The sequence below is a fragment of the Mus musculus genome, chromosome 11 (assembly GCF_000001635.26).
Source record: "Mus musculus strain C57BL/6J chromosome 11, GRCm38.p6 C57BL/6J".
Taxonomy (NCBI): Eukaryota; Metazoa; Chordata; class Mammalia; order Rodentia; family Muridae; genus Mus; species Mus musculus.
This window is the reverse complement of record NC_000077.6, coordinates 66,481,569-66,499,692: the sequence shown is the minus strand read 5'-3', so window position 1 is coordinate 66,499,692 and position 18,124 is coordinate 66,481,569. Positions and strand designations below refer to the sequence as shown.

The 18,124-nt window shown below is 44.9% G+C and overlaps 1 protein-coding gene across 3 annotated transcripts in view; it reads left to right on the top strand.

Moving 5' to 3' along the window:
* Shisa6 (shisa family member 6) overlaps positions 1–18,124 on the top strand; it is a 316,260-nt gene that overhangs the window by 28,292 nt on the left and 269,844 nt on the right. The gene's annotated exons all lie outside the window — the stretch shown is intronic.

Below are 18,124 nucleotides of genomic sequence, written 5' to 3'. Positions count from 1 at the left end.
AAAGTTTGGAATCAGTTGGCTCTGGGGATTGCCCATTGAAAATGGTTCCTAACTTTAATGTTCTTGGCAGCTATGTGTATTTTTATTTATCTGAATATTTATCATTTGAAGCCAGTCTCCCCGAAGAACTGTGCTTGTGACTCTGGAATTTCTGGCCACCCAAGGCATCAAAGTGCCCCTGAGTGCTGATTCTCACCTTTCTGTTCAAATTTTGTTCTGTCTCATTTACAGATGGATTCAATGAACAGTCTTGGTTTGCCCTTAAATATCCTTCACTGGGCAGGGAGCTTTCTCATCTCTTCTGGTTTTTTTTTTTTTTTTTATATACATTCTTCTGGTGAGTTGAGAGGGAAAGGCACTGCTTACATGACTCAGTTCTGTCTCAAGAATCCCTCCTCATATTTCTCAAATTACAACTCTCCACTTAGCTTTTTTTTTTTTTTTTTCTGGGACGAGAATGCCTGGGAAGCATTCTCAGTAGTGGAGCTGCAATGTACAAGCGATTTCACAACAAGCTTCATCTTCTATAGCTGGTATCAAACAGGATACTTTTCCAAATAGCGCCGGTCCTTTGCCACACAGTGTTGCAATTTGAGCAGCCGCCGTTTAAACCGAACTTTTGGGCACACGTTCAAAGTGGAAATTTACTGTGATATTCCCACTCGTTAGATCAACCACTCACCAATTGTAGTAGAGTGGCTGAGGTCCTAGGGGGATATTAAGGGGGCAGGCATCAGAGCATGGAGTGGTTCTACTATTCAACATGCTGTCCTGGAACCAGGTGCCTGGCTGGCATCAGCTAGGAATTCAGAAACCCTGCAGGACCTGCAATACCCCAGAATCTCACCTGCAGAAAAAGGCCCTGTATGTTGGTGGAAAGCTTAGCAATTTGAGTTTGAGAAGCAAGGAGAAGCATGGGTATGCTTGGAGTACCTCTGAGTACCGTTTGTGATCATGCCCTTCTGATTTCCTTGTAAGCGACTGTGGCTACTAGCTTTTACTGCTAGCTTGTTCTTGCACTATAAGATAAGCCAGGTTGTCTGTGTGTGTGTTTGTGTGTGTGTGTGTGTGTGTGTGTGTGTGTGTGTGTGTGTGTGAGAGAGAGAGAGGGGGGGGGGTGAGAGGAGAGAGATTGAGAGAGGGATTTGGGTATCATCATTTTCCAGCTGCTGTCCATGGATTTTGTTGTTTGCTTAGTTTGTTTTATTGAGATCATCTTTCACTGTCTTGGAGCCTCCCGGGTCGGTTAGGCTGCTGTCCAGCAAGTCCCATGGATCTGCTTATCCACCTCCATGCCCAGTTTTTTTGTTTGTTTTCCATGAGTGCTGACATGGAACTTAGGTCCTCACACTTGCAAGGTAAGCACTTCATTGACTTCCCTATCCCCCACCCCTGCCCCAGCCCTTGTTCTGTATATTCTGACCTCAAGGTATTGTCCCTCTCTGTGGCATGGCTCTGAATTTCCTAGCAGCAGACATCTGGGAGGTGACATCAATGTTCACAGAAGCCTGTGTGGACTCCTCACCTGTTCACACGGTCTGCCCCAGCTAGGATCACTTATGTGCTCATTTGTTTGCAGCCTCTGTCTCCATCAGAATGTAAGTTACACTCTGTATAGACAAAGACTTTATCTCTTCGTCACTGCTCTGGGCTCCTCAAGCCAAGAATACCACCAGGAAGCTCCTAGAAGCTTGGTGCCTGTTTGGTAGAAACTACACTCCAAACAATGGGGTCTTTCACTGGAGGGACCTGGGGAATAGGATCGGCTACTCAACTTGAACACTCACTGGGTGACTCTGCTCTCTCTGAAGGGCTGTGAGCTCCTTGGCCTCTGTGGCTGACCTAAGGCTAGTCACAGGGAGCTAGCTGATTCTAGGCCCTGATTTCCAGGACCCAAGTATTCACAGTCCTCATTCCCCCATGCCCCCAGGCTGACACACCCATAGGCTGAGAGCTTTGCATCTTTGGCTGGGCTCAGAGAGACTGTAACCCAGGCCACCCACCTACCCTGCTCACCCTTTTCCCATGGGAGATGTCCCAAAGTCTCTTGTCTGGGACAAGTTTAGGACTGACTGTAGAAGTAGAAAGATGTGCTATGCCCTCGAACTCTGGGGAACATCTGGGTACACTCCACCTCTTATCTTGGTGGGAGGTAGGCTCTTTTTTTTATATCAGTCATATGAAGGAGCAAGAATGTTTAGTTCTGAGTTGTCAGCTTCAGACATTTTGGGGTGACTGAGATTGGTTATCCCAACCTGCTCTTGGCCAGAGTGAAAATGGAGGCCCATAGGGGTCACTTGGGTGGGAGGCAACGTCAGTGTCAATTTGAATACCAATGTCCAGTGTGGTAGGATAGCTTTTCGTGTGAAGAGGATGCTATGGCCAGGGTGTTGGTACCCTTAGACTAGGCTGGTGCGCATTAAGTATTAAAGTTGACTTTTTTCTTGCCTCTTTTTATTTTGCAGTTATTAAAGTGTTCAAAGGCAATTGTATCCTAGTGATTCACATTTTATTCCATTCAAAGAGCTGATACAAAGGTCACCAGTACCTTACCTCCACCTGAGTTCAAGTATTGGCAGTGAACAAAGAAAAGCCCCTCCCACTACCTGGGAGGAGAGGTATTGCTCTCTGGCAGAAGGGTCAGAGTGATACAGTAGTTCCTATAGCCAAGGTTCAAGTCCCATCTAACAATGACAGCCTAGATGGCATCAACCTAGACATTGGATCAGGGCCAGCATACCCCCTTGGTACAGCTTTGGGTATAGGGAGTATCCCTGGAGCTGGTTCATATTGGATATGTAAGTGTCCCAGGCCACTCCCTCAGGGACCAAAGCTCTGGAGTCCTGAACAAATTGGTTCTAGTGGGGTTGCGTTCCCAGTGGCCTCTGCTTCTCAGCAGTATCCTGTTTTCTGCTCTGTCTGGAGCATTCTCTTCTTGTCAACTTCCCTGAATGCCACCTCTATTTCCAGGCATCATCTCAGGCCTCTGACTCTAAGTCCTTCTTCTTCCCTGTGGCATCTGGGTTTCAGGATCCTAAAGAGAAGTAGTGGACACCCCAGTGAGGATTGTTGGCTCAGTTCAGAGCCAAGCTCCTGGCTTTCTTTTACATTCCGTGTTTCAGTTTCCTGTTCTGTAAACTACGACAGCAGAACCCACTCTACGTGTGTCCTGAGGCTCGGGTGCTTTCCTGACCTCTAGCACATCCCTCAATCTCCTGGCCTGGCTCAGAGCCCAGCATCCGTGAGCTTTGTACTGACCATTTGGGAACTAAGTAGGAGAGCAAAACTCCTACCCTTGTGTCTGAAAATCTACCAGGTCCCCGGGCACAGCAGCAGGTAAACTGTGAGTCCCAGGATGGTGCCGAGGAACAGGCACATGAGTGCTTTTGGAAACGAGGTATGTTCCTTTTCTCCTGGCCACGAGTTACAATGTACTACTTCAAACATTCATCCTCCTGCCTGGCCTGGAAAGCATGAGGAATTTTTAAAGCACCCCCCACTGGCTGACTTATTTTAATCTTGAAAGAACCCTATGAGCCAAACACTATCATGCTAACTTCATAGGGGAAGAAATGGAGGCTTGGGATAGTAAAAGCTCTTACTTGTCTGTGATCACATACACAAGAGGAGGCTTCACTGTCCTATATAAACAGAGACAGACTGACCCTAGAATATAGTCTCCGAGGAATTACAGACAGGGCATTGGAGCCCATTCCAGTAGTGGGAAGCTTGTCTTGTGGCTGAGAATCTGTGCTGATCCTGGTGGCCTTGTGCATGGGCCTGGGGCTGTTGGGAGGATATTCAAGGGGGTTACTGTTTGCTCTGCCTAGGATGGTGTTCTCAGTGATCCCTAAAGCAGCTCTGTGAAGGCCTTAAGCAGGTAGAGGAGTGTCTTAGTCAGGGTTTCTATTCCTGCACAAACATCATGACCAAGAAGCAAGTTGAGGAGGACAGGGTTTATTCGGCTTACACTTCCATACTGCTGTTCATCACCAAGGAAGTCAGGACTGGAACTCAAGCAGGTCAGAAAGCAGGAGCCGATGCAGAGGCCATGGAGGGATGTTCTTTACTGGCTTGCCTCACCTGGCATGCTCAGCCTGCTTTCCAAGACTACCAGCCCTGAGATGGTCCCACCCACAAGGGCCTTTCCCCCTTGATCACTAATTGAGAAAATGCCTTACAGTTGGATCTCATGGAGGCATTTCCTCAACTGAAGCTCCTTTCTCTGTGATAACTCCAGCTGTGTCAAGTTGACACAAAACTAACCAGTACAAGGAGTAACCTAGGCGTTGGTGACCCTGGAGCCCTATCTATTTGTAGTTGCTGTACTGAAGTGTTTATGTGAATGCTATCTTCCTGGGAGATGAACTGTAAGAGCATAAAGGCATAGGGTCTCCCATCCATAGTGCCCAGGATCTAGATAGGATCTAAGTTCTATCTGGACAGTAATGTCTGGAGCTCACTCTCCCCAGTCACACTTCCTTATGATCCTGGGGGCTCAGGCAGAACCAAAACCCCCATCCCTATCCTTAGTGTGGTGAGTGGCAAGTGGATTCCTACTTTATATTTTCATGTTGCCCAGAAGCTGGATTTGTATGGCAATACCAGGGAGGGAACATTGTTCTAGTTTATTCCTCTATTGTGATAAACACCAGGACCAAAAGCAACTTGGGGAGAAACAGCTTCATTTGGCTTACAGATTACAGTCCATCCTTGAGGGCAGAAACTCAAGGCAGAAACCTGGAGGCAGGAACTGAAGCAGAGGCCATGGAGGAGTGCTACTTGCTGGCTTGCTTCCCTTTGCTTGCTTGACCACTGGTCTTACACAATGCAGGCTACCCTGCCCAAAGGTGACAAAAACCACAGTAGGCTGGGCCCTTTGCACATCAATCAGTAATCAAGAAAATGCCTCACAGACATGCCCACAAGTCAATCTGATAGAGGTGATTCCTCTCTTTAGGTTCCTGTCTCCTAAGTATATTAAGTTGACAGCTAGGATTAGCTACCACAAATAGCCTTACCCAGTACAACGTATCTTTGGAACATTGGTGCCCAGGAGCTGTTCCTTCCAGCAGCTGGCTAGGCCAACCATGCCCATGTGTCTTCCTTTCCAGGAATGTCACCCTGCTTGGCTGCTGCACAGACTTGGCTGCTTGGCCAGGAGTATGTATGCTAGACCCCTGATCTTTTCACCAAAGAGTACACTGAGTGGAGGCGGGCATAACAGGCCTCATTCTGTATCCCTGAGAAAGAGAATGCTCCGTGAGATGTCCATCAGTGACTCTTGAAGCAGGTAGATTTAAATATGGCCCAGATATCCCCCCAAAGAAGTGTGGGTCCAAGGACATGCCTAAGCACCAAGGACAGAGTTAGAATTCTAGGCACCTCCATGAGTTGGCTAAACCAAGAGACCAACAGAATGTGATGTCATGATGAAAGTTGGGAACCCAGGCAAGGAAGTGAGGTGTAGAAGGCACAGGAAGGATGGCAACTTCTGGGGCTCTGGGACTCTCAGTCTGTGTATGTTGCTGTAACAGAATACCAAAGACTGAGTAACTTACTAAGAAAAGAAGCTCCTATAGCTCACGGTCTGGAGATTGGGAGGTTCAAGAGAGCAGTGCAAACATCTTTATGGTCTGGTGTGTTCTTGTTACCCTTTTAACTTATTGCAGAAAAACAAGGATGAACAGATGTATATGGAAGAGAGGACAGAATCCAGTGAGAGCTAGCCCAGTCCCACAAGGAAGTCATTCAGATATTTAGACCCAGACACCTCCCACTGGACACCACCTTTCAAAAAGCCACCCAGAGGAGGTAGACATCTAAGATTTGTACTTGGGATGCATACTCACAACATCACAGTGGTCAGTGTTCTTGAGCAGGGAGAGCCCAGCTTCTAGCCCAGTGGCCTTTAGAGGTCTTTCCTTGCAAGGCCTATCACATGCAGAGTAAAGGATATTTGGAACTCGAAGATGATAGAGACAGCCACCTGAATCCAGACAGGAGTCATTCATGGTATGTTGAGCATGCATTAACTGTCACGGGCATGAGAAGATACATATCACATTTTAGCTCAGAAGCTTAAATGTAAGCTTAAGACCTTACTCAAACCAAATATGTCATCAGCCATACTGGTACTCCATTAGAATCACAAGCTATTAGCTCCAAGCATTCTGAGAAAGAGTGGGCATTGTCACTATCATCAATACCACCATTGACTTCATTAGGAGCAAGAGCAGCAGAAGGACCGAATGGGCAGGAGGATGCAGGAGGAATCCATGGATGATGCTGAACTAAGGGCAAAATCCTAGAGGGGAGGGATGCTTATGGGCCTAAAGACCAGGAAAAGAAGCAGTGACTGATTCCTCTGGAGAGATTGGCTGTCATTTTCTGTCAACAGACAGCAGTGATTGAAGAAGTAGGACAAAGTTCAGGAAGGAAATGGAACTTTGTGTACTTACGGAGAAAGCTGTCTTGAGCAGGGGAGTATTTTTTCCTTCATTAAATTCGTGGGTTGTCCCCTATGTGGGGGAGACACATGAGCATGTGGTGTAGGACAATGTGGACAAGTGAGGTTGTACCTTCCAAGGGGATGTAAAGGAGAAGTTTGTGATGACCTATGGTGACAGGCTAGAGGAGGTGACCTAAGGACTGCATCTTCATTAGCTTCACATTGACACCCAGATCAAGGAGAGGGAGGGATTTGAGGGACTTTGATATCTTTGTTCATTCTGAAGTAATTTGGGTGCCTTTCTGGGTGTTGGGTGGGCATGAACAAAAGACCTGAGTCCCTGACATTTACCCCAAGACAAAAACTAAACTCACAAACATGTAACCTAAAGCCAAGTCATGACAAATATTTTGAAGAGTAACTGGGTTGGAGGCAGTAGAGAATGATGGGAGGCAGGAAGGAGTCTTGTCTGTGGGAAAGATGCTAAAGCATGAACCCAAATGATGGAGATGCCTGTGACTGTTGCAGAAATTATGTAGAGACCCAATGTGGCCAGTAAAGATCAGGGATGGAGGTCAGAAAGGTAGGGCCTTGTGTATCCCATCAGAGTCTTGAGGGCTCTTTTTGGATATAATGGGATTCCATTGTTAGGGTCTCAGAAGAGGAATGTTGGCATCTTGACAATGGACTCACAAGTGGCAAAGGGGGGGTGGATGTGCTGGAAGGAGTGTCATCTGGGTGAGGGGAGAGAGGTGGAGAGTTCTACTAGGATGTTCATAGTGGAGGGACTGAGAAGAACACAATTCCTTACTTATTTACTTGTTTTCAACTTATTATTTTGAGCAATTTCCAACCAATGGGGAATTTGTCAGAAAGATGCAATGCCTAGCAGTGTCATCTTAGCAGTTCTGATCATTCTACTCTGTTTCTGTTCTCAGTCCTCTTCTTTATCGTCATTTTATTGCCATCATCATTATGATTGCATCATCTTCACCACCAGCAGCAGCAGAAGCAGCAACTGTATTTCTATCATCATCACCAGTACCATCTCTATCAATATCACTGTTGTCATCATCACTATTATCACTACCGTTATTGGTTACCACCATCACCACCATCATCACTGAACCATGTGAGCATCAGTGGCTTGGATCATGACTCTTCCTTCCTAAACTGCCTTACCATGTAACCATCTTAGTTCAAGATGGTTCCCTTGTGTAACCATAATAGAATGATCAGATTTATAAAACTGACTCTCAATGGTCAATATTGATAAAGAGCTTGAGATTTATCTTATGCTAGAAATGACAGCATTTGCTGAAGATCACATGAGGGGCATCAGGGAGCAGAGGGGATAAAGATGGCTGAACTACTTGGACCAAATCGAATAGTTAATGGAATTAGTCAGATCTGTGGAAGGACTTGAAGTAAATAGCTGAGAGGTCTTTCCCTGAAGAACCATATGTGAGCAGGCGAGCAAAGTTGGTCCTCTAAGCTATTGCCAGAACTATCAAGAGAGTCTCCTCTACACTCTGCTATGTGTAAATACAGAATGTCCTCCTTCTGGGATCTGGACCTGACTGTATCCATCTACATCTCTTCTACTCATCCTACAAAACAGACCCAGAATCATTCACTCAATTCTAAGTGCTTTGAACACAGGGCCAGTCCTAAGTTACTCACTCTATTCCCAGGGTGTAATACAATCTGCAGAGGTCTCTGCACAGGTCTTGGCACTCAGTAAATCCTAGGTAACTATTTTTTGATTAAATAAAGGACAGAATAAATTGCCCATATTTAGTACATTCGTTTGCTGCACCGATGATTATGACATGTGCTTGGCAATGACAGAACACCTAAAATAACAGTTGTTTATGCAACGAAGACGTCTACCTCTCTGCTTTAGATGGAATCAATCTAGGAATAGCACTTTTCACAGTGTAGAGGACCAGACTCCTTCTATCTGGTCACTCTGGTATGCTAAGCATGCAGTTTTGTGTCATGGCCCAAGATGGCTGCCCAAACTCATGCCATTATGTGTGTCTTTCAGGCATCAACAAGAAATGGAAAACGAAATGGCGCTCCTTGCTTTCCTTTTTATCTTGACAGTTTTAGATGAGCACTCTAGCCTTACACATTATTCCCATTCCTCTTCTTACTTGTTTTTAAATTCTGAAACAGGGTTCCACAAAGTTGACCAAGTTAATCTTTTAAAAAATAATTAGCTTAACTTCATGTGTATTGGTATTTTTGTCTGGGTTCTTGACTATGTGAGGGTGTCAGATTCCAGACAGTTCTGTGCTGCCATGTGGGTGTAGGAAATTGAACCCTGATCCTCTGGGAGAGCAGCCAGTGCTCTCAACCACTGAACTATTCTTTCCAGCCCCAACTTCACTCACTGTATAGCCCAAGTAGGTCAGGATTTGTATCTTCCCGTATCAGCCTACCATATAGCTAGGCTCAAAGGTTTACATCATCAGGGCTGCCTAGTACTATTTCCTCTTTAATTAAAATATAGTTAGATCACTTCCCTCCCTGTAGGCCTTCCCAAGTCCCCCTTCCAGATTCTTCCATGTCCTATTTCTCTACAGATCAGATCAGACCAGATCCTTGCTTAAAGTAGCCCACGAGTCCTATAGTCAATATACCCAATGGTCTTTAAATGACGCATGAAAGGTAAAATGGGGGTATCTTGTATAGTGAAAAATAGCTCCTGGGAGACAGTTAATGGTTTGTGTCACAGGTGTCTGGAAGAGGACCATGTGGCCTTTCATACTAGAAAGCATGGTGTAAAAAGCCACCAGGTATGACGAACATTTGTGTCTACCTCTATTTCCCACAATCCTTTCAGATGGCTATATCCTTGAAAGGACTTAGATGCTAGGCCAGGCCAGGCCACAGGCCACTGCTAGGTAAACACAACAGCTCCTTGCTCTTTTTAACTGTAGATGGTGACATGGATCCCACAGAGAGGTGCTCTACAGGAATGCCATAATACCAGAGGATGCTTGTCAGGAGAGTCCCTATCCCCATGTCCCTCCAATCAGAGGCTGCTATTTTCATCAGTGAGTCTATTAGGAGGTCTGGGGTCTCAGAGCCTCAGATGCTGAATGGAGAGAAACTCAGAAACATGCAAGAAGCCACATACTGTGAATGAAATGTGTAGAGGTTTGAACAGAACTACTTAGAGCAGTATTCTCAACCTGTGAGTCAAGACCCCTCAGTGGGGAGTCAAACGACTCTTTCACAGGGATGACCGAAGACCACTGGAAACACAGATACTTACATCATGATTCACAACAATAGCAAAATTACAGTTATGATGTAACAATGAAAACAATCTAGTGGTTGGGGGATCATCACACCACGAGGAAATTGTATTAAAGAATTGCAGCATGAGGAAAGTTTAGAACCACAGATCTAGAAGGTATATGGATGTGGGCATTTGCCTCAGCCCTAGCCCACTCCCTAAAGAGGGGAGGGGAAGAGCCTTCCCTGGGGTGGAACCCACACCTGCAGGCTGAGACCCCATTCCAGCCCTTACCTCTTCCTTCTGATCAGGACTCGAGCTTTGCCTTTCTCTCTGTGTGCACGTAGCTCAGGGACTTATCACAGCAGCTTAGATCCAGGATAAACTAGATAAGCCAGTGCTTTAATAAACGTGCCGTTTCTTTCCCTTAAGAATTAGATAAAAGGAAATGGGGCTTTAGTGGAGGCTGGCAAGGTGGAAAGGCCAAGCTCGTGGCTGAGGTAGGCAGGAAATGCCACCTGCCCATAGCTTGGGGAGGGGGCCGTTTGTAGAGGTATGGCACAGCTCTTGGCAATGAAGCACCCTCCCAATTTCTATGGAAAGAAACCCAAACCAGCAGACCTTGCTACTTGGTGGATACCCCTCCCCTAAGAGATGCATTTGAATTCTTGGCTTGAATGTTGTCCCTGTTCCTTGAGCACATTCATGTGGGAAGGTTCCCTGTGAGAATGCCAAGGCAGCAGTGTCACAGGGCCTGTGACTATCAAAGGAGAGGCCTTTAACACTGGGCAGAGAGGTTTTTGAAGGTCCAGCTCGACTGGTTTCTCTCTGTGTGAGAACTCTAGCATTGACTTGCTGGAAACTGGTGGAGTGTTGCCCATAAACACTGAGTGACTATGCCTATGTCTCATCATTCCAGAGTCTAGATGGGCAATGTACTGTACATGGATGGAGGTTCTCCCTCTATGACTGTGGTCCAGGAAGCTGGGGAGCATCCTGGGGTGACGCTTCTAGGAAGTCAGTAATGGCATTACCTCAGCCATGGGCAAAATGTACAACGGTTGGATTCTTTTCAAGGTCAAGGTCAAATCATTTGTCTTGGCAGTGTTTTTAGCTTGTTAGAAAGGTTCCCTACACTCCCCTGGCTGGGCCCTGATTTCAAGCTCCCTGCTATTATTATTATTATTATTATTATTATTATTATTATTATTATTATTATTTCCATTCACAGATCTAAGGTCACTGTGACCAAGAACTGTATAGAGGATAGGAGGAGGGGATTGTGGTAAGGGCAGTGACCTGCATTCTCATTTGCTCTCTTTAGAAGACTCTGGCTCTCTGGGAAAATACCTGGCTTCCTTGCTTTTCTTGTGAGAGAAACTCTCTGTGAGTTTGGGAGGCTGGAGGGGTAGCTAGGCCCGAGAGACTGGGTGGGCCTTCTATATGCAGGAGGAAGAGTTTCTTTTGCATGTACAACCTTGCACAGGACCCTCAGAATATATAAGCCTCCATGGCATTTTTGCTTCTGCTTTTATCACAAAAAGATTTGTTAGAGCACTTTTTAATTTATTCTCAGTTGCTTCTGGGTATTGGATTTGCTAAGAGTAAAATTTACTCCATGTAGATTAAGATTCATGGATCCAAGATCAGCTATTATATTTATTGGTTGTTCTGTGGATTCTGAAAAAATATGTAGTGCAAATAAATGGAACAGATGACGGGCATCTTGGTCAGAAAGAATTTGCAGTCCCAGTTGAGCCATGTTTGTGCTGATGCTATAGGTGACTGTGCCTGTAGACGTGGTCCCTGATTTCTATCATTACACACTCAGTTGTCTGGAAGACGAGGTTGCAGAACCTGCCTGAGCCAGTGTGCATGATGTGGGTGGTGGGCACAAATGAGATTCACGCATCCCACGGATCAGAGTTCTAACATGTGAATCCATTTGAACAGCAAGCATGCTGTGAGTTCATTTATTCTCCAAGGCCTTGTGGAGGGCCTTCTGCATAGCAGGCACTGGGCCAAGAGTCTGGAATGGTCCAAATTGGCAGTCTGAGAGGTGTTGGGTATTGACAGTGACCTTGAAGGGTAGATAAGGCTTAGGCGTCACAGAGCTTTGGAGACATTGGGCAAGATAGGACTGGAATGAATTGAGAAAACCTCACCAGGATAGAAACATAAGGCTTCATACAGGAGTGTGCAGATCTGCCTTTTAGAATCATTGTGCTTATTGGGGGTGGGAAGGAGAGAGAGATAATGGAGAAGAGAATTGGAAACAGGCTTGTTGAGGCCTTGAATGCCAGGGCTCAGAGAGTATCAGAATGAGAATAGTTTTAAAATTCACTTTTACACTCACCTTCTACAAACAATTGACCATTCACATTTCTAGCTGTTGTGCTCTCTCTCTCTCTCTCTCTCTCTCTCTCTCTCTCTCTCTGTGTGTGTGTGTGTGTGTGTGTGTTTTAGCTGCTTCATAGAGTCCTTGGGATTCTGTTCAGAGAAATCATGTTGCCTGTAACCGAAGCTAATTGACTTTGTCCTTTCATATCCAGGAACCTTTCATTGGTTTTTCTTGCCTTATTTCACTGGCAAGGGCTGCCTGTACAATGCTGGATCAAAGTGGTCACCGCTTTATTTCTGGTCTTACCAGGGAACCATCTTTCATTTTGTGATTGTTGCTTCATTCTGTGTTTTTCAGAGATGTTTTTATCGTGATGAGGAAGTTTTCTTTTATTACTAGTTTGGGTAGGGTTTTTGGACAGTAATTGATGTTGGGTTCAGTAAAAGTTTCCACCCCCCCTCCTCTATTCACAGAGATGGCACATAGCTTTCCCTTACAGTCACTTAACAGAGTGAATATGTTGACTCATTTTAAATATTAGACTGTTCTTGGATTCCTGGGGTAGACTTTACGTAGTCATAACGCTTTATTGGATTTATTATTATGTTGGATATTGTTAAATGTAAAATGTTGAGTGCTGTTTACAATTGTGTTCTTAAGCCTTGTGCCATTCTGTTTTCTAGTCATTTTATATGTTGTTGGAGTAACGCTGACCTCATGCTATGTGTGGAGTGTTTCTTCATCCTTTCTGTATTGCAGGTTGCTTGTAGAATTGGCCAGTGAATCCACTTAAGCCTGGAGATATTTAAATAGAAGAATTTTTACCTTTGCCTTAATTTCTTTCACAGGCACACAGCTATTAGGTTATCCAAACAAATTTAACCAAGAAAGCATAACTTAAAAAAACATTTGAACCCTCTGACCCTGAACATCCTCTGAGTGTAGTTCACTCAGAGCTGGATGGCTTCAGCTTGCTGAGCTGATACAGTTACAGTCAGACAATCAAATTAATCTTCAGAATTTTCATTTAGCAACTAAAGATAGATTTTTCTGTTTCTCAGAGCTACAAACTGACAAGGGACCCTACAAAAGGTTGACTGATGTTTGCTATCCTTTTAGACAAGGAAGACCTCAGTGCATGCATAGTACATACACACTTTTATTCAGCATTTAGCACAAATGAGTATGCAAGTCTAAGTTCCTCATATCCATCTATGGAGAAAAAAAGATATGGTTTATGTTTAATTGCTCATCCTGATCTCAGAACTCTATGTGATTTTTCTGGCCATCGGGCAGCCATTAGATAATACATCCAAGAATTGAACTTCAGTCTCCAGACTCAGGATTCATTTGTCTTTCTCCATCTCTATTTAGTCCAAGTTATACCTCACCTACTGGGTTGTCTGTTGCAGAACTTACCAGTGAATCTGAAGCCTAATGCTGAATGAATGATCACTGTTCATGTTAATCCTTCCATTCTGAATTAGGTAAGCGGACCTAGTCACACTGAAGTGGTGTTAGCTCATGCCACACAAAGCATGCAGCCCTTACACTGGGCTCTGTGAACCCAGGTATGGGTTCAGAATGCATAGATGCTGGAAAAGTACAGTCGCCGAGCCCGGTAAGACCAACAAAAGGTGGCCATAATCAAAATAAGAAACCTGCCACATTTCAGTAACACAGACCCTCAGGGGTTGACGGTCCTGTTTGCCTGTTCTTTAGGGGAACTTTCTCCTCTGATTTCTAATGTCATTATGGAGGCATACTGCAAAACAGTCTATAGCAAAGCTGGAGTTGTGTGTATGCTGTTAACGGTACATTCATTTCTTTGCTAGTCATACAGCTATTTGAGTCATGTAAACAAGGATGCTTGACTAAAAAGCACTTGAACTTGTTGCTGAACCCTTTGACTCAGAGCACCAAGAATGTAGATCACATCGAGTAAAGGTGCATGGATGCTTCCCTGTGGTTTGGGGGACGTGTTTCTTTTAAGTCCCTTTTAAATCCTCCTACATTTTACGTGCTCAATCACTAATACATTTGTTTTTTGTTTTGCAAAAAAGCTCTGTATTGAAGCCATAGTACCCATACACTTGCATGCACTCCCTTCCCCATGCACATTCCCATTGGCCTGTAAATACTGAGTGAAATAATTTATATTATTACTTGTGGTCATGTTCAACTTCAAGTAACAGACAACTGACCGGTTAGTGATTAGCAAATGAAGACTGCTCTCTTTGCTAATCAGTTCTAAAGGTCAGGCCATTTCTGGAATGATTCAGCTGCTCAGCAGTGGCTTCCGAGAACTCTACTTGTCCCTCTCTTCTTCCATCATCCTTACTGAGTTGGCCTCCCTCCTTATGCTTGATACTTCATGACCTCAGGATAGCTGCCCTACCTCCAGGCTTGGTAGCTACTTTCCAGGCAATCAGTGAAAGACAGTGCCTATGACCCTTATTTAGCAGGACATATTGCTACCCCAAATAATTGTTGTTTGTCCAAAAGGAACAAGCTAAATTAACCTCTGTCTGGACAATGTATGGTGCTTGCCACAACTTTGGGGTGTCATTTTGTCTTTGTTCTGAGTTTGCATTAGATGTCCTCTATGAAAAGGGGCTTCTGCTTATATAAAATTAATTAACATTAATCAAATTCCCCATAATAAAATAATTGGGGCGACTTTTGGACAATTTACTGTTTTCTATGACTCTGTTAGTGACTTAGGTCTTCCAAGCACTTATGTTTGCATTGACATGATCCTATTTAAACTCAACCCAGTCTCTGGATCAGGTGGCAAGACTTTCATCTTGCAAGAGAGAAATTTGGTGATGGTTTCAGGGCAGGTCTTCCTCATTGAAGGTCTGCCACATTCTCTAGCTCTCCTTTCCACAGCTGATAGATTCTTGACTCTTGTCTGGATAATGTACAATGTTTGTCATGAGACAAATGCGTGGTCAAGAAGACCTAAGTGTCTTGGTCTCTCTTTTTTTTTTTTCAGTTATGTTTCTTTTTTTTTTATTACGTATTTTCTTCAATTACATTTCCAATGCTTTCCCAAAATTCCCCCCCCCCCCCACTCCCCTACCCACCCATTCCCATTTTTTGGCCCTGGCGTTCCCCTGTACTGGGGCATATAAAGTTTGCATGTCCAATGGGCCTCTCTTTCCAGTGATGGCCGACTAGGCCATCTTTTGATACATATGCAGCTAGAGTCAAGAGCTCTGAGGTACTGGTTAGTTCATAATGTTGTTCCACCGATAGGGTTGCAGATCTCTTTAGCTCCTTGGATACTTTCTCCAGCTCCTCCATTGGGGGCCCTGTGATCCATCCAATAGTTGACTGTGAGCATCCACTTCTGTGTTTGCTAGGCCCCGGCCTAGTCTCACAAGGGACAGCTATATCACTGTCCTTGCAACAAAGGCTTGCTAGTGTATGCAATGGTGTCATCGTTTGGAGGCTAATTATGGGATGGATCCCTGGATATGACAGTCTCTAGATGGGCCATCCTTTTGTCTCAGCTCCAAACTTTGTCTCTGTAACTCCTTCCATGGGTGATTGTTTCCAATTCTAAGAATGAGCAAAGTGTCCACACTTTGGTCTTCATTCTTCTTCAGTTTCATATGTTTTGTATATTGTACCTTATATCTCGGGTCTTTTAACTGAGCCTCTCCTATAGGCAGGCTGCTGCTCAGCAGCATACTGAGCTGTTGGCCTTGGTACCTACTACTTTGTTAACACGGGATGCCTTTCACACATGGGAAGTCAGCATGGGACTATTCATGGAATCTCATCTTCAACTGATCCACTAGCTCAAATATACAATATATCTGTAGAGACTCTCAAGCTCGGCATTCTCTGCTGGCTTTGGTTTGATCTGAAGAACTTCAGATGCATTGTTAGAAGTCTGAGTTAGGATTAGACTCTCATGTCCCATTTGGTGTGTCTGACAGCCAGAGACTGATTCCTCATCTTGAGTCTTGGAGGTGTTGTTACCTTGCATTCTCTTCCTTCCCTGCATGCTGTTGCAAATAACACAGTTGGGGAGAAGATCCCACCCCCTCCATTCTCTGTAAGGAGCAATCCCTTCTGTGCTGTTGGGAAAGCTTGCTTCTTAAAGAGGTAGGTGAAGGGTGCCATTTGTAGGGTTGGAATAGTGACAGCTTTGTAAAAAATACATCCTACTGATTCTCAGAGGCAAAGTGATCCAGTTTAATACAATAGATGCTAATGAGAGCTTTATTTGCACAGGGTGCTTATGGGATGGGTCTTTCTCTCTCCCTGTTCTTTGCTGAGTATGTGTGGCACCTGTGCAGAATACAGAGTCCCATAGGATTTGCTTTCTGTTAAATCAAATCAAATCAAAACAAAACAAAACAAAACAAAACAAAACAAAACAAAACAAAAACATGCCCAAGCACTGCATTAGAGGACAAATGGCCCTGTGACACTTTGTAGAAACTGGTGGCTGTATGGGAGGCATAGGAGGAAGAACCATCCTTGAGTGTAAGTGTGCATTTCACACACAAATGGAGGTGAGGCCCTACCTAGAAGATGCTTCAACTGGGACACTTGCCACTGAATCAGGAATAAAAGTGGCCTGTGAGGAAGACTTGGGGGTCCTGTGGCCACCCATACCCATATATCTCAGTTTCCCATCCATCTTTTATAGTATCTCCCAGACCAGAGCTTGTTGGGACGAGGCTTTGTGAATACATGGAGGTCCACTGGGAGATGGGCACACAGTCCTGCACAGTTTTCTTAGTCTGCTCGGCTCCTAGTCTTTGGTTTTGATATTCTCTGCTCTAGGAATTGCCTCAACATCCCATTGCCACCTGTGGAGTCCCAGTCAGTCACACTCCAAGGCTTCTGAAAGTCTTCCTCGGCACACACCGCCCACCCCTGCCTTCTACAGCTACAGCTACAGCTCTGTCTGGTGCCTCTAGGCTGGCTCCCACTCCTCCTGCCCTTTAGTGAAGTCGAGCATCTGGATGCTCTTGAAACACAGCCAAGGAATCTCATGGCTTGTCACTGGAAGGGAACAGTGCTAGAAGGGAGGGGAAACTTTTCTCTTTTGGCTTAAGATTTACTCCCGCTTCCCTGACAGGGAACTGCAGCCTGGTCGCAGGTCTTGTATGGGATAGACCATGTATTTTGACGCCTACCCATTGGGCCAGAGAATTGACAGGAAACCCAAAAGTCCATATACTTCTTTTGCTGACCAACCTTTCAGGAAGCTCACAGATGCAAGCTTCTGCATGCAGCCTGGGAAGGAGAGCACAGGAAAGGGACTCTTAGTGCTGTGGGAATAATAGAGGAGGGGAGCGAGTGTCCTCCCCAGTGCCTGCCACAGGTGTTCAGGCTTGGGTTGCTGCTGTGAGGAAGGAGGGGTGTCACTAGAAAGATGACTGTCCTATGCTCCTGTTGGAAATGACTCTATGAAAACCCCTTTCCTTTTCAGAAATCAGTGAAAATACACCAAGGACTTCCCCCTTCCTAATAATCACACTCAAAATTGCCGGCTGACATTTGGTCTTTATGCACACATATCTGAAATTTAGAATGGAATTCAACTTTCCATGGTATTTCCAAACTTGCTGTCTTTTGTTTAATGGATTGGAGCTCTCTCTACACCTCAGGGAACGCCCAGAAAGCACTGTGATTGGCAACTCTCTTCTTTTATAGACAATTTCAACCATCACTTAAAACAGATGGAATATGTGTGCCTAATGAACAAACTCCTGGGTTCTGTCACTCAGGGGCTTTAGATTGTCAACTCGGAGCTCATCCTGGCATCCAATCATCATGCAACCACACACACAACACTGGGACTCAGCTTTTGCAAGCAAGCACTATAAGGCTCATCACTGACTGCTCAGGGTCCAGTCTCTAAAAGGGACTCTGAAAAAAGCCCATTCATGATGCTGTTTTCTCAGTGGGAAGCCATCAGCATCCCCCTGATATGACTTGATATTGGGCCCTGGCTGCCAGTCTTAGACTGGCCTAGAACTCAATGTGTATCCAAGGCTGGCTTTGAACTCATGACAATCCCCCTGATTCAGCCTCTTGAGTGCTAGGATTGCAG